General features: G+C 43.3%; 1 protein-coding gene across 1 annotated transcript in view; it reads left to right on the top strand.

Moving 5' to 3' along the window:
* Window positions 1-13,397, top strand: part of WAPL (WAPL cohesin release factor) — a 3,318,690-nt gene that overhangs the window by 2,556,068 nt on the left and 749,225 nt on the right. The gene's annotated exons all lie outside the window — the stretch shown is intronic.

Below are 13,397 nucleotides of genomic sequence, written 5' to 3'. Positions count from 1 at the left end.
CACACACATTTCTGTCTCTATGCATCTATTTTATATATATATATATATATATATATATATATATATATATATATATATTCTTTTTCAGAAAAACTGAGTTCCAGCAATCAAAGCTTCATTCCTGTTTTCTGCTAACCATAGTCTAATTTCTTTAATGATAACTGGTTTATATCCATTTTTTTAATGAACAGCTGTTTTGTTTTAGTATTCCAAATATGAACCACCACCCCAAGAACTATTGTATCTGAAACTCTTATCTCCACCTCAGTCCACTACATTTAGTCCTTCATAATACCCATACAAAATCATATCCATATTCACTGTCTGTTCTTTCAGAATTCCCTTTTCTTTCACTTTTTCTCACAATTTCTTTACCCTGTTATATTCTAATAAGGTGTTTTGAAGATGTTATTTGTAGTTAATGTTGCAAGTGTTTCTTGGGGCTTGCTCCCATATAGAAGCCTGCTACTGGCCCGATATCCAGACTCTTTGCATCCCTAGCCAGTGGATGTCTGAGGATTGCCATCTGCGTATAAGAAGGCATCCAATGCCATCTTCAGTTCTTTCTAACCATGCAGCCCAGTGCGCTTCATTGTTTGTACAGAACACTTGCAGTCCATTGGTCGGCTTGTTTTCCCAGAGTTTCTCCTATCTGCCAGTCAGTTAAGTACCATATTGGCGATTTTCCTCTTTAAATTTAATGTTTAAAAAGGTTATCAATTGTTTGATGTGTGGGAAGCAAATCCTGCATAAAGATTTTCACTCATTGCACCTGTTCTGTCTGGAGCTTCAGCACAACTTCTCTAATTGTCCTAACTGTGCTAAACTGGATGGTGCATCAATCAAAAAGAGATGCTAGCTGTACAAAATGCCCTAACAGCTTTCATGGACCTCCTACATCCAGGACAACTTCTAATAAAGATGGACAACGCCACAGTGATGTGGTACATGAACAAACAAGGGGGCACACATTTCTACCCCCTATGCAGGCAAGCAGTGACCTTGTGGAACACAGCCCTGACCTGCCAAGTCCAACTACAAGCACAATTCCTGCCAGGAAAGAAAAATACATTGTCAAACAAACTAAGCAGAAATATCATGGAACCTCACGAGTGGCAACTAGACCCACAAGTATTCACAATGATAACTCAAAAATGGGGAAGCCCAGACATAGATCTGTTTGCCTCCCCCCAAAGCTACCAACTGCGAAAGTTTTGCACAAGGACATACCACACTCCAGCTTGGAAAGTGGATGCCCTCTCATTCAGTTGGAAAACACTAACAGTGTATGCTTTTCCTCCACTGCCTCTTCTGGCAAAGGTGCTGCTAAAAGCCAGATTAGAGAGGCCACAAATGATACTCATTGCTCCAGACTGGCCACGCCAACACTGGTATCCAATATTAAGGAACATGGCTCAAGTTCCACCATGGATTTTACCTCAAGTTCCTCACCTGCTGACTCAGCAAAACAATCAGATTCTACACAGCCAGCTCAAGACTTGAAATCTGGCTGCATGGCAGATTATCTAAACAACCAGTCAACACTTCTCTCTACAGCTGTTATGGATGTCATTCTGGAGGCCAGGAGACCCAGCACCAGGAAAACCTACTCGGACAAATGGAAAAGATTCTGCGCCTGGAACCAGGCTAAAGGCCAAAATCCCCTTGTCCCAAATATTCCTCATATTCTGCAATATTTAACTGAGATGTTGCACAAAGGCCTTTCCTTTTCATCTATAAAGATCCACGCTTCAGCTGTTTCAGCTCATTACAACACAGATCCTCCTATTTTTTCACATCCATTATTAAGACAGTACCTCAGAGGGGCTAAGAACATAAGACCGCCCTGAAGAGCACAAACACCAACTTGGGACCTCAATTTTGTTTTGGAAAAACTTACACTACTGCCCTTCGAGCCAGCTTTTTCAGCTGATTTACAGCTTTTATCATGGAAAACTGCCCTGCTGCTAGCAGTAACTTCAGCACGAAGAGTCTCAGAGCTGCAGGCCCTAATGGCAGTGGAGCCTTTCATCATTTTCATCAAGACAGAGTCCTTCTATGAACTAACCCTTCCTTTATGCCAAAGGTAGTATCCAGTGTGGCTCTAAACCGAACCATTCATTTACCCACCTTTTATCCAAACCCCCAGAATAAAGGGGAAAGGCTCCTACACTCTTTGGGCATTCACAGGCAATTACATTTCTACTTGGATAAAACAAAGGTTTTCAGAAAAATCTGATCAGCTCTTTGTATCCTATGCTGTAGGATCTCAAGGAAAGCCTATATCAAAACAAACCATTTCAAAATGGATAGGACATTGTATCCGTTTCTGCTACACACACCATGGGAAACCTGTACTGAGTAACATTAGGCCTCATTCCACCAGGGCTACAGCAACATCAGCAGCCTTCCTCAGAGGGGTACCAACCAAGGATATTTTGGAAGCTGCAACTTGGGAGTTCAGTGCACACCTTCACCAAGCACTACCACTTACCTCTATACTCAAAAACCAGAGCTGGCTTTGCCACTGCAGTTTTGCAGGGCCTACTAGCTTCTCCAAACCCTGTTTAGTACCAACCCACCCAGCCTTAGCTTTGGGATTCAACCCAAGTGTGATGACTGCAGCAGTGTAACATGATGAACATAGTACAGTTTTGTACCTACCATAAATGTAGATGTTCGAGTGTTCACACTGCTGCAGTCCAGGTTACCCTCCCATCTTCCCCTCTTTTTACCTTGGTTTTATCTATAGCTCCCTGTTTATACATCTCTAAGATGTATTTCTATATGGTGTATTTGCTTACAGCTGTAGCTATTGTTTTCTACTTATGTAATTTACTTAGGCTTATGTATTGCCTTCCTATTTGGGGGCACCTGACATCTGGGGCAAGAAAAAGAAAATGGCGTCGGCTGCCTCTTTTATACCCCTGTCGCACTGACGTCAGGGAAGAAGTGACAGCAAACGATGCCGGACCAAGACTTTGGAACTCGGGCCGACTGCGGTACCGCCTGACGGCAGATAACCCAAGTGTGATGACTGCAGCAGTGTGAACACTCGAACATCTACATTTATGGTAGGTACAAAACTGTACTTTCTTCGTGTTTCACTGTTGCAGTCATCACATTTGGGGTATCTGCCTGCAGGTAGCCCTCAGCCGGCCTGAATACCAGAGTCTTGGATTCTTGAGTCGGATGCGGTCTCTTCTTCCATGACGTCAGGTCATCAGGGGTATAAAACATGCAGCTGACACCATTACATCAGTCTTTCTTGCCTGGCGGTGCCCGAAGCAGAAACAGTTTGCAAGGGCCGGTCGGCCGACTCATGAAATTTTCGTTTTCGAGTTTCAGAACTGAAATCTTCAAAAAGATAAGTACCCCATTGGGGATCTTTTTTCTTGCTCCAACCGATGTCAGTAAAAGTTAAAAATTGTCTTACCGTGGAAAGCAAGTACCTCATAAAGATTTTCATTCGTACTGCATTCCTTGCTTAGGCCCAGACCACGACATCCCTCGTTGTCAGTATTGTGCTTTGTTCACCCCCCCCCCCGAATTTTTCATCGTCTGGTTATCTTTGCGGCAAATTATTTTGGTATTCTGTATCTGTATTCCGAAATGGCTTCATTAAGCCATCTGACTACCGATCTTCCGAAAAAAACGTAAGGATAAAGACAGACTGCATAGGTCCAAAACTGCCAACGATGCTGCCGTTAAGCTATTCGCCAGTCCGCTGGTACTCGCGCTTTCGCAGTCCCTGATACCCGCTACTTCAGATTCGCAGGCCTGTACTGAGACCCATTCGGAGTCCGGTATGCTGCGAGATGCTTCTTCGACTATGGAACCTGCAGATGTCTCTACCTTGGATGGGTCTGGAGCCGCTGTGCAGGCACAGTCTTCTGAGGGTTTATTCAGGCCTTCAGACTTGCATTTTAAACTGACGCCATCTTCTTCATCCAGGCCTAAAACTCGCACCACACCTAGAAAACCGACGTCCAAACCACATGCTCAGGCCCATATGATTAAAAACCTGCTTAAAATGGCTGAAGACCTTATTTACCTTAATTAGGGGAACCCAGCCTTCCCCATCTAAGAGACCTAGAACTGATTTTCCTTCGGATTCTTCTGATCAGGAATCTGATATTTATGTTCCTTCTGATTACCAGGATTTGCCCCTGTCTACCTATGAAGATTCTGATGCAAAGGATTCCATTCCCTCTGCTTCCCCTCCAGAAGATTTTTCTTTTGGTGAAACCTTGCACACTCTCTTAGGGAGCATTTCCACTGGGAAAACCAGGATTCCTCTGACTCCAGAAAGAGGCTTAGGGAATTCTTATGCCTTCCTCAACACAGGCCTTTAGCTATCCCTCCTGTTCTGGACATTGTAGATGATGCTTTCTTGGAATCTAGCCTTTCCCCAGACACCTTACCTCCAGCTCCCAGAAAACCTGACCGGTATTACAGAGTACCGGACTCTCTCAAGTTCCTCTTCAAGAATCCTACTGCGGATCCAGAGACCATTTCTCAAAGACCAAAAGGCATTAAGGCTACTGCTGCCAAAAATCCTACCCCTTCTGATAGATTCTAGAACCTTGGACAGATGGGGTAAGAAGGTATACACTTCTGCTACTTTGGCCATTAGGACTTTAAATTGCCAGTTTCATATGTTAAAGTACCAGCAGCATTTTATGGGACTGCTTAAACAGAAAAGGATGTTGATTCCTGACTGTGCTATACACAAAGAATTACAGGATTTAATGCGTTCTGCAGAACAATTTGGTAAACATGCTTTGCAATGTGGTTTTGACACTCTAGAAGCATCTTGCAGGGCTGCTCTCACTGGGTCTGTACTTAGAAGGCATGCTTGGCTTAAGGAGCAACACTTGCCAGATCATGTTAAAGCTAAATTACTGGATGCTCCCTTAAGCCAAGACCGCCTGTTTAGCAACAAAGCAGAAGTCCTCAAAAGGATGGAGGAAAAAGCTAAATCTATGCAAACTGATAAAGATTTCCTACAAGTACAGCCTCCCAGATTTAGTAGGCATTGGCCTTCAAAGAATTGGTCCTTTCCAGTCTCTTCCAGGCTTTCTCAGTCCAAACCCAGGAACAGCAGACCATTTAGGTTATAGTCTCAGGCTATGCACAGGCCTAAGCAGTGGGGGGCTCCCACTTCTAAAGCAGGGAGTAGTAAGCCACCCCCTAAGGAAAAATGGCACAATGACTTAACCTTAACCCTTCCAAGCCCTGCTCAACTGCCTGCTCCCTTAGGAGGAAAGCTCACCCTGCATGCAAAAAACTGAGAACTCATTAGCCAGGACAAATGGGTTTTGAATATAGTTTCCCAAGGACACAGATTCCACTTTCACACCCTACCAACTCCAAATGGTTGGCCAGACCTACCCCCAAATCAGTGGGCGGAGGCCCAACAGAAGGTTCTCTCCCTTCTAAATATCAGGGCTATTCAACCTGTCCCAGCAGAACAAAGGGGACAAGGTTTTTATTCAAGACTTTTCCTGGTACCCAGAAAAGACAACTCCTGGTGTCCTATCCTGGAACTCTCTATTCTAAACACCTTTCTGGTAATCCCAAAATTCAAAATGCTAACACTTCAACAGCTGCTTCCTATGCTAGGCAAAGATGCCTGGTTGGCAACCTTCGACTTAAAGGAAGCTTACCTGCACATTCCAATAAGGGAATCTTGCAGGAAATACCTACGCTTAAGGGCAAGCTCCATGCACTATCAGTTTCTGCACTTCCCTTTGGCTTATCTGCTGCACCCAGGGTATTCACAAATTGTCTAGCTCCAGCCATTGCATTTTGCAGGCAGAGAAATATTCAGATATACCCATACTTGGACGATTGTCTGATTCAGGCAGAAAGCCAGGACTTGCTATTAAAACATCTGGCATTTGTAAAGAAACTTCTAACCTCAGTGGGGTACACCATAAATGAAAATAAATCAAATCCCAGTACTCTGCCAACAGGTTGCATTCTTGGGAGCAAGCTCGAACACAACTTCCCAGATGGCTTTCCTCACTCCAGAGAAACAAGTTTATTTGACAAACTAATTCAAACTATTGGCCACAAAGACCCAGCTATTTGCAAGGAAAATTCTGCAAGCCCTGGGATTCATGGCCTCTTGCATTCTACTAATTCCATATGCAAGACTGCATATAAGGAAACTACAATGGTATCTAAAAAGGCTAGGGTGTCAACATTCTCAGGACCTGGAGTCAATGATTCCTATCATTCCTTGTATAAAGACGGAGTTCCTTTGATGGGCAGAGGCCTGCTACCACAGCAAGGGGCTCCCTTTCACTGTACTCCCTGCCGCCCAAACTCTTAACAGACTCATCAGACTATACATGGGGGGCTCACTTGGCAGGGCAGTACATTCAGGGCAAATGGAACTCGAGACCAATGCACCTGCATATCAACCAAAAAGAAATGTTAGCTGTACAGAATTCCCTGACAGCCTTCAAAGACCACATTCTTCCAGGACAACTGTTGGTAAAGACAGACAACTCCACAGTTATGTGGTACATAGACAAGCAGGGGGGAACCCACTCGTACCCTCTCTGCAAACTAGTCATGGCTCTGTGGAACACAGCCTTGAAGCTACCAAGTGCACCTACAAGCTCAATTCCTGCCAGGCAAGCTAAATTCACTGGCAGACGACCTAAGCAGACATCTCAGGGACCTACACAAATGGAAACTGGAACCAAAAATATTCAACTTTTTGATTAACAAATGGGGGACTCCAGAGGTAGACCTGTTTGCCTTCCCTCAGAACTACCAACTGGACAAATTCTGCACAATGACTTTCCCCATTCAAGCTTGGAAAGTGGATGCCCTGTCCTTTACCTGGGAAAGCCTCTAGGTTTATGCCTTTCCCCTGCCTCTCTTCTCGAAGGTTCTGCAAAAGATCAAACAGGACATGCCAAGGACGATACTGATTGCACCAGACTGGTCACACCAGCACTGGTATCCCATCTTGCGTAGTATGACAGTGCTGGAACCATGGCACCTGCCTCACACCCCTTCCCTGCTGTCCCAGCAGGCGGGCCAGATTCTGCACCCTCAGCTTCAAACCCTGAACCTTGCAGCCTGGCTAATTCCTTGAGCTCTCCAATAGCATCCCTCAGTAAGCAGGTGCTAGATGTCATCCTGGAGGCAAGGAGGCATAGTACTAGAAAATCCTATGCTAAAAAGTGGAAAAGATACTGTTCCTGGAGCCAGGCTCAGGGGATGGGCACAGCAGTGCCCAGCTTACCTCATATTCTTCAGTACTTAACAGAAATGCTTCACAAGGGCCTATCCTTCTCGTCAATTAAAATTCATGCCTCTGCCATTTCAGCACATTATAATACTGAGCCACCCCTCTTCTCTCACCCCCCTCCCCCCGCTAAAGAAATTCCTTAGAGAAGCCAAAAATTTAAGACCCCCCAGGAGAGCCCCTACTCCAGCCTGGGATCTTAACTTTGTATTGGAAAAGCTCACTCTACCTCCCTTTGAGCCAGCTTCAACTGCGGAGTTGAAATTAATTTCTTGGAAAACATCCTTCTTTCTAGCCATCACTTCAGCAAGAAGAGTGTCTGAATTACAGGCCCTCATGGCAGTGGAGCCCTTCATTATCTTCCATGCAGATAGGGTTTCCCTCAGGACCCATCTTTCCTTTATGCCCAAGGTGGTATCTAGTGTGGCCCTAAATCAATCCATTCATTTGCTTACTTTTTTCCCTAATCCACAAAACAAAAGAGAGCAAATACTGCACTCTCTGGGCATGCACAGACAACTTAGATTTTATTTAGACAGGATCAAGCCTCTCAGAAAATCTGACCAGCTGTTAGTTAACTTTGCTGCAGAGGCAGAGGGGAAGGCCATTTCAAAGCAAACCATTTCTAAATGGATAGCCCATTGCATTCATTTCTGCTACAAGCACCGTGGAAAACCTACTCCACAGGGGATAAGATCACATTCCAACAGGGCTGCAGCTACCTCTACAGCCTTTCTCAGAGGAGTCCCTACCAGGGACATCCTAGAAGCTGCTACCTGGAGCTCTGTACATACCTTCACCAAGCATTTCCACATACCTATTTTTTCTAAATCCAGAGCTGGTTTTGCCATTGCAGTCTTGCATGGCTGGCCCTAATGCTTTCTAACTTCCTCCTCCCTTTCTTAGCTGTGGGAATCAACCCAAATGTGATGACTGCAACATTGAAACACAAAGTACAGATGTTCTTCGTGTTTCACTGTTGCAGTCATTGCATTTGGGTAATCTTCTGGCAGGTTGCCCTCAGTCGACCTGAATTCCAAAGTCTTGGGTCCTGCGTTGGTTGCTGTCTTCTCTTCCATGACGTCAGGTCATCAGGGGTATAAAACATGCAGGTGATGCCATTTTCTTTAGATTTTCTTGCCGCGCGGCACCCGAAGCAGAAGCATTTCTCAAGTGCCTGTCGGCCGACTAATGAAATATTAGAGTTTGAGTTTCAGAACCGAAGTCTTCACTAAAGCCAAGAACCCCGTTGGGAAAACTTTTTTCTTGCTTTTTACCGATGTCAGAAAATGTAAATAATTGTATTACTTGTGGGAAGCAAATACCTCATAAGGATTTCCATTTATACTGTATTCCTTGCCTAGGCCCTGATCACAACGTGCCTGGCTGTCGGTTTTGTGCTAGATTTAACCAACGCACTATTAAGCGTCGGTATATTTTTGCATCAAAATATTTTGGAAACAGATTTAACTACTCAGAAATGTCGTCGGATAGCAATCCGACTACCGGAGTACATAAAAAACACAAAGAAAAGGACAGAGAAAGGCAGAGAAATACACTCGAGCATCTACATTTGTGGTAAGTGTACACAACTGTACTTTGTGTATACTTACCATAAATGTAGATGTTCGAGTGTATTCACTGTTGCAGTCCTGGTTACCCTCCCTCCAGCCCCCTGATTTCTCTTGGCTCTACCTCCCTCCAGCCCCCTGACTTCTCTTGGCTCTACCTTTAACTTCTTGTGTGGTGTATTTATGTTTTCTGGTGCATTTGCTTTTTGATGGAGGTGTACCATAACATATAATTGCTTCCCATTCTGGGGGCACCTGACATCTGAGGCAAGAAAAACTGATGTAATGGCGTTGACTGCATGTTTTATACCCCTGACGTCATGGAAGAAGAGAGAGCATCTGACGCAGGAATCTAAAACTCTGGTATTCAGGCCGACTGAGGGCTACCTGCAAGCAGATAACCCAAATGTGATGACTGCAACAGTGAATACACTCGAGCATCTACATTTATGGTAAGTGGACACAACTGTACTTTTTCCCCACCATAACTTTGCTCCCTGTTTGGGGGCTCCTGACATTTGGAGCATGCAAAACTGATGTAATGGTGTCAGCTGCCTGTTTTTATACCCCTGACGACCGTTCTGGAGTGACAGCAGCCGACGCAGAAACACTAAGTCTCTGGTATTCAGGCCATTTGAGGGCTACCTGCAGGCAGATAACCCAAGTGTGATGACTGCAACAGTGAATACACTCTAACATCTACATTTATGGTAAGTGTACACAACTGTACTTTCCCTCCTCTTCACCTAACCAAGGGCAATCACCACAAGTTACCCCCTTCGGTGGACCTGCTCACACAGAACAAGTTGACTCTGATACACCCACAGTGGAAATCCTTGTACCTCACCCTGTGGCTGATAGGATTCTGATCTCATTCAGACACCTATACAATGAGGACGTGCTCACTGTCCTGCAGGAGGCCAGGAAACCTAACACTAGGAAATCCTGTCTTTCTAAATGGAAAATATTTTCCATGTGCTGTCACAGAAGACAGTTGGATCCGCTGGAAAGCGATATTCCCCTAATCCTGTCGCACCTGTGTGAACTTATGCAAGCAGGCCTGTCATGTACTCATCTGTGAAAGCACATTTGTCTGCTATCTCTACCTGCCTTCCTCTGGAACCTCCCCTTGCATCCAGACTCCCAGCTAAGCTGTTCCTAAAAGGGGTACTGCACTTGAGACCACCCAGGAAGCCCTCCTCCCTGGGACCTTTACTGTGTGTTAGAAAAACTCACACTAGCCCTCTTTGAGCCAGCAGACAAAGCTCCCATAAAATTTTGCACGTGGAAAACTGTTTTACTGGTAGCTCTGACCTCAGCCAGAATGGTCTCAGAATTGCAAGCTCTTATGGCCACACCACCATTTGTAATCTTCCACCTGGACAGGGTGACTCTCAGGACTAACCCGTCATTCACTCCCAAAGTAGTGAATAACCTATCTTTGAACCAGGCCATCCATTTGCCTACCTTCTTTCCAATCCGCAGGGTGATAGTAAGAAAGTGCCTCATTCCCTAGATGTCCACAGACAACTAAGGTTTTATCTTCATAAAACTTAACCTTTTAGGAAGTCTGACCAACTGTTTGTCTCCTTCCACCCCATAGCCTTGGGGAAAGCTGTGAGCAAACAGACCATCTCGGCCTGGAGTTCCAGGGCCATTTCCTTCTGCTACCTATGCCATGGAAAGACTTTACAGAGCAGTGTCAGTCCCACTCCACCTGAGCAATGGCCTCTTCTGGAGCATTTTTCAAGGGGCCGGACACTAATGCCATTCTTGAGGCAGCCACTTGGTCCTCAGTGCACACTTTTACCAAACACTACAAATTAGACCAGATCTCCAGGCTAGGGTAGGGTTTGCCAGGGCTATCCTACACAGATTCCTGGAAACATCATCCAAGCCACCACCCAGTCCTCAGTGAGCTTTGGCACTCGCCCACATGTAGTACTGCAGCATTGGAATAGAAGGACATAGGAAAGTTGTGTACAATCTTACCATAACCATGGATGTCCTTCTCTTCCATGTTGCAGTATTCCTTCCCTCCCACCTTCCCCTGTTGTCAGACTGCACTTGCTCTCCTAGGTGACAATGTACAAGGCTATGCCCTTACAGAACTGGCTCTGACTGGGCATCTTATATATTCTGAGGGCTGGTGTGTGCAGAAGTCACGTTTTACGGCCCACGTTCCAGCTGCCACATCAGACGTCCAATGCACCTAGAGGGACTGTAAATCTTTGGAAACCTGGCCGATACAACTGGAGAGGAAGAAGGGTAAACCCCCATGTAGAATACTGCAACATGGAAGAGCAGGACATCTAAGATTATGGTAAGATTTTACACAACTTTGCGTTATGCAATATATACAGTTGTAACAGGGAACTGTCCCATTCTTATTCACCAACTGTCTTTCAGCTTTTATTTTACTCAAATCCTTGTAGCATAAATATTGTTTAAGATTTCTTTCTCTCTTACGAATAAACTTAGGCTCTTGCAAGATGGTCCAGTTTTTACGTGTATTTTTAATCCTATTACTGTGTGTCTTATATTTCATAATATACCCTAAATTAGACTCAAAATTATTGCTAGCAGATTGTTGCCTAATTGTTTATAAATGCATGGTGCATCTAAGTTACTCCATTCATTTATTACTACATCCTTCATATTTTTAACAAGTTAATGTTATAGCCCCTGGAGTAGAATTCATTAGCCATATAAATCAGTATCTTGTATAAAATTTTCAGTTCTAGTGTTAAGCCTACTAGCTCTAAGAAGTTGACTTTTGACTATTCCTTTATACATATGCATTGGGTGCATACTCTGAGTGTACTTACCTTAAAGATTGTGCAGCTTTCCTATAATTCATAGTATTGATCTTTTTTCATTATAATCTACTGTAATATCTAAAAAAAAAATAAATAAATTTTTTCTCTGCACCATTTAACATCAAATACAAAAAACATAGCTATATGATGTAAATGCTGTACAAATACATATAACCCATCGGGTTCCTATTAGATGACCGAAGACCCATTCTTTCAAATGTGCCTTGGTCGAACTTGAAAAGGCAAAATGACGAAGCGGCATATAAGTGAAGTCTTTCCCTGGGAAAGAAATCGCTTGGCTTCATCCATTACTTTGCCATTTTCATCACTGTAGTGCGAATCTTGGAGTTGGTATATTTAAGGAGGGGGGAGTGGGGGGCACAGCCCCCCACTTTGTTTTAAGTTTTTTTTTTGTTTGTTTTGTTTTCTTTGGAACAGAGATTTTTTTCCCCTTGGAAAAAAAATCGCTGTTCTAAGAGTTCGAGTTTGTAAGCTTTCGCTTACATGGGGTCGATAAATCATTGCATTGTTCACTTTTCTTAAGCGTTCGATGATTTAATATAGACCCAACCCATCAATATCTCCCATCCACAGCAAAAAAAAAAAATATCCAGAATGCACTTATAAAAGGATAAATCTTGATAATTAAATGGTGCTAATTATCATTAAAAACAATCTCTTCCCACCTTGATGAAGTAGATTAGCGTAAATATTCACAACCAGGGTGTCCATAGCCACCCCAAGCTGCTGATGATAAACTTCATCATTAAACAGAAAAATGTTCTCCAGCACTGTGTCCAACATTGAACACAGAATTTCTACCTTAGAAGCTATAAACATACTGTGTTCGTATAAATACACTCTACTCCCCAGTCATTACATAGCACAGTAAATAAGGACTTAACACCCATCGTAACAAGTAAAATATCTATGCCTTCATTTTCCATGGCCCAACAGCTGCGTGTAGAAGGAAAATCAATGTCCTGAATAAAACTTTTACTGAAACTTAATAATGGGTGTAACTGCTTCTCAAGGTAGTTAGACAAGGGTGTGGTAATCCAGGAGCTCACTGAGACTGTAGGCCTCATGGGTGATACTAATAAATCCTTATGGATTTTTGATCATCCATAAATAAATGGAGTAGGATGCAAGAAATAAACATAATTATATACTTCATATGTAATCAAATTTTCCATGAGTAAATCATATAAAAAGCTTTTAACTCAATGCATTATCTGATCAACAAATTTTTCTATCTGCTTTTTAAAAGTACTTAAATCAGATAAAAAGTTATGCATCCTGTTATAAAACTCCACGTCCATTGCAACACTCTTATCCCCCTTATCAGCCTGTTTAATAAACACTTTCTATTTCATGCATAATTTACTAAATGCTTCTTTTTCTTCAGGTTTTAAGTTATATTTATCACAATGCTTTTTTAAAAAAATGAGTCATAAGTCTCTTGTTCACACATTTCCTGGAATGCTTTCACTGCTGGAGTATTGTTTGTTTAAGATGACCAAGCACTTTTGTACCAATCATCCCCAGTTCCATCATGAATTTTTGTGTTTCAAAAACTGACCTTACTGTTATTTGAACCAGCTGTTTTAGCACCTCTAAAAATGTTTCACTTGGAAAAGCCTTCCTTACAGCCATCATGTTTGTTATGTGAGTGTCTGAGCTCAAGTCCTAGTGCAGAGAGCCTTTCTTTTGCAGTTCCATAAAGACAGAATGACC

The sequence above is a fragment of the Protopterus annectens genome, chromosome 14.part0 (assembly GCF_019279795.1).
Source record: "Protopterus annectens isolate FY-2018-M chromosome 14.part0, PAN1.0, whole genome shotgun sequence".
Lineage (NCBI taxonomy): Eukaryota > Metazoa > Chordata > Ceratodontiformes > Protopteridae > Protopterus > Protopterus annectens.
This window is presented reverse-complemented; position numbering and strand designations above follow the sequence as displayed.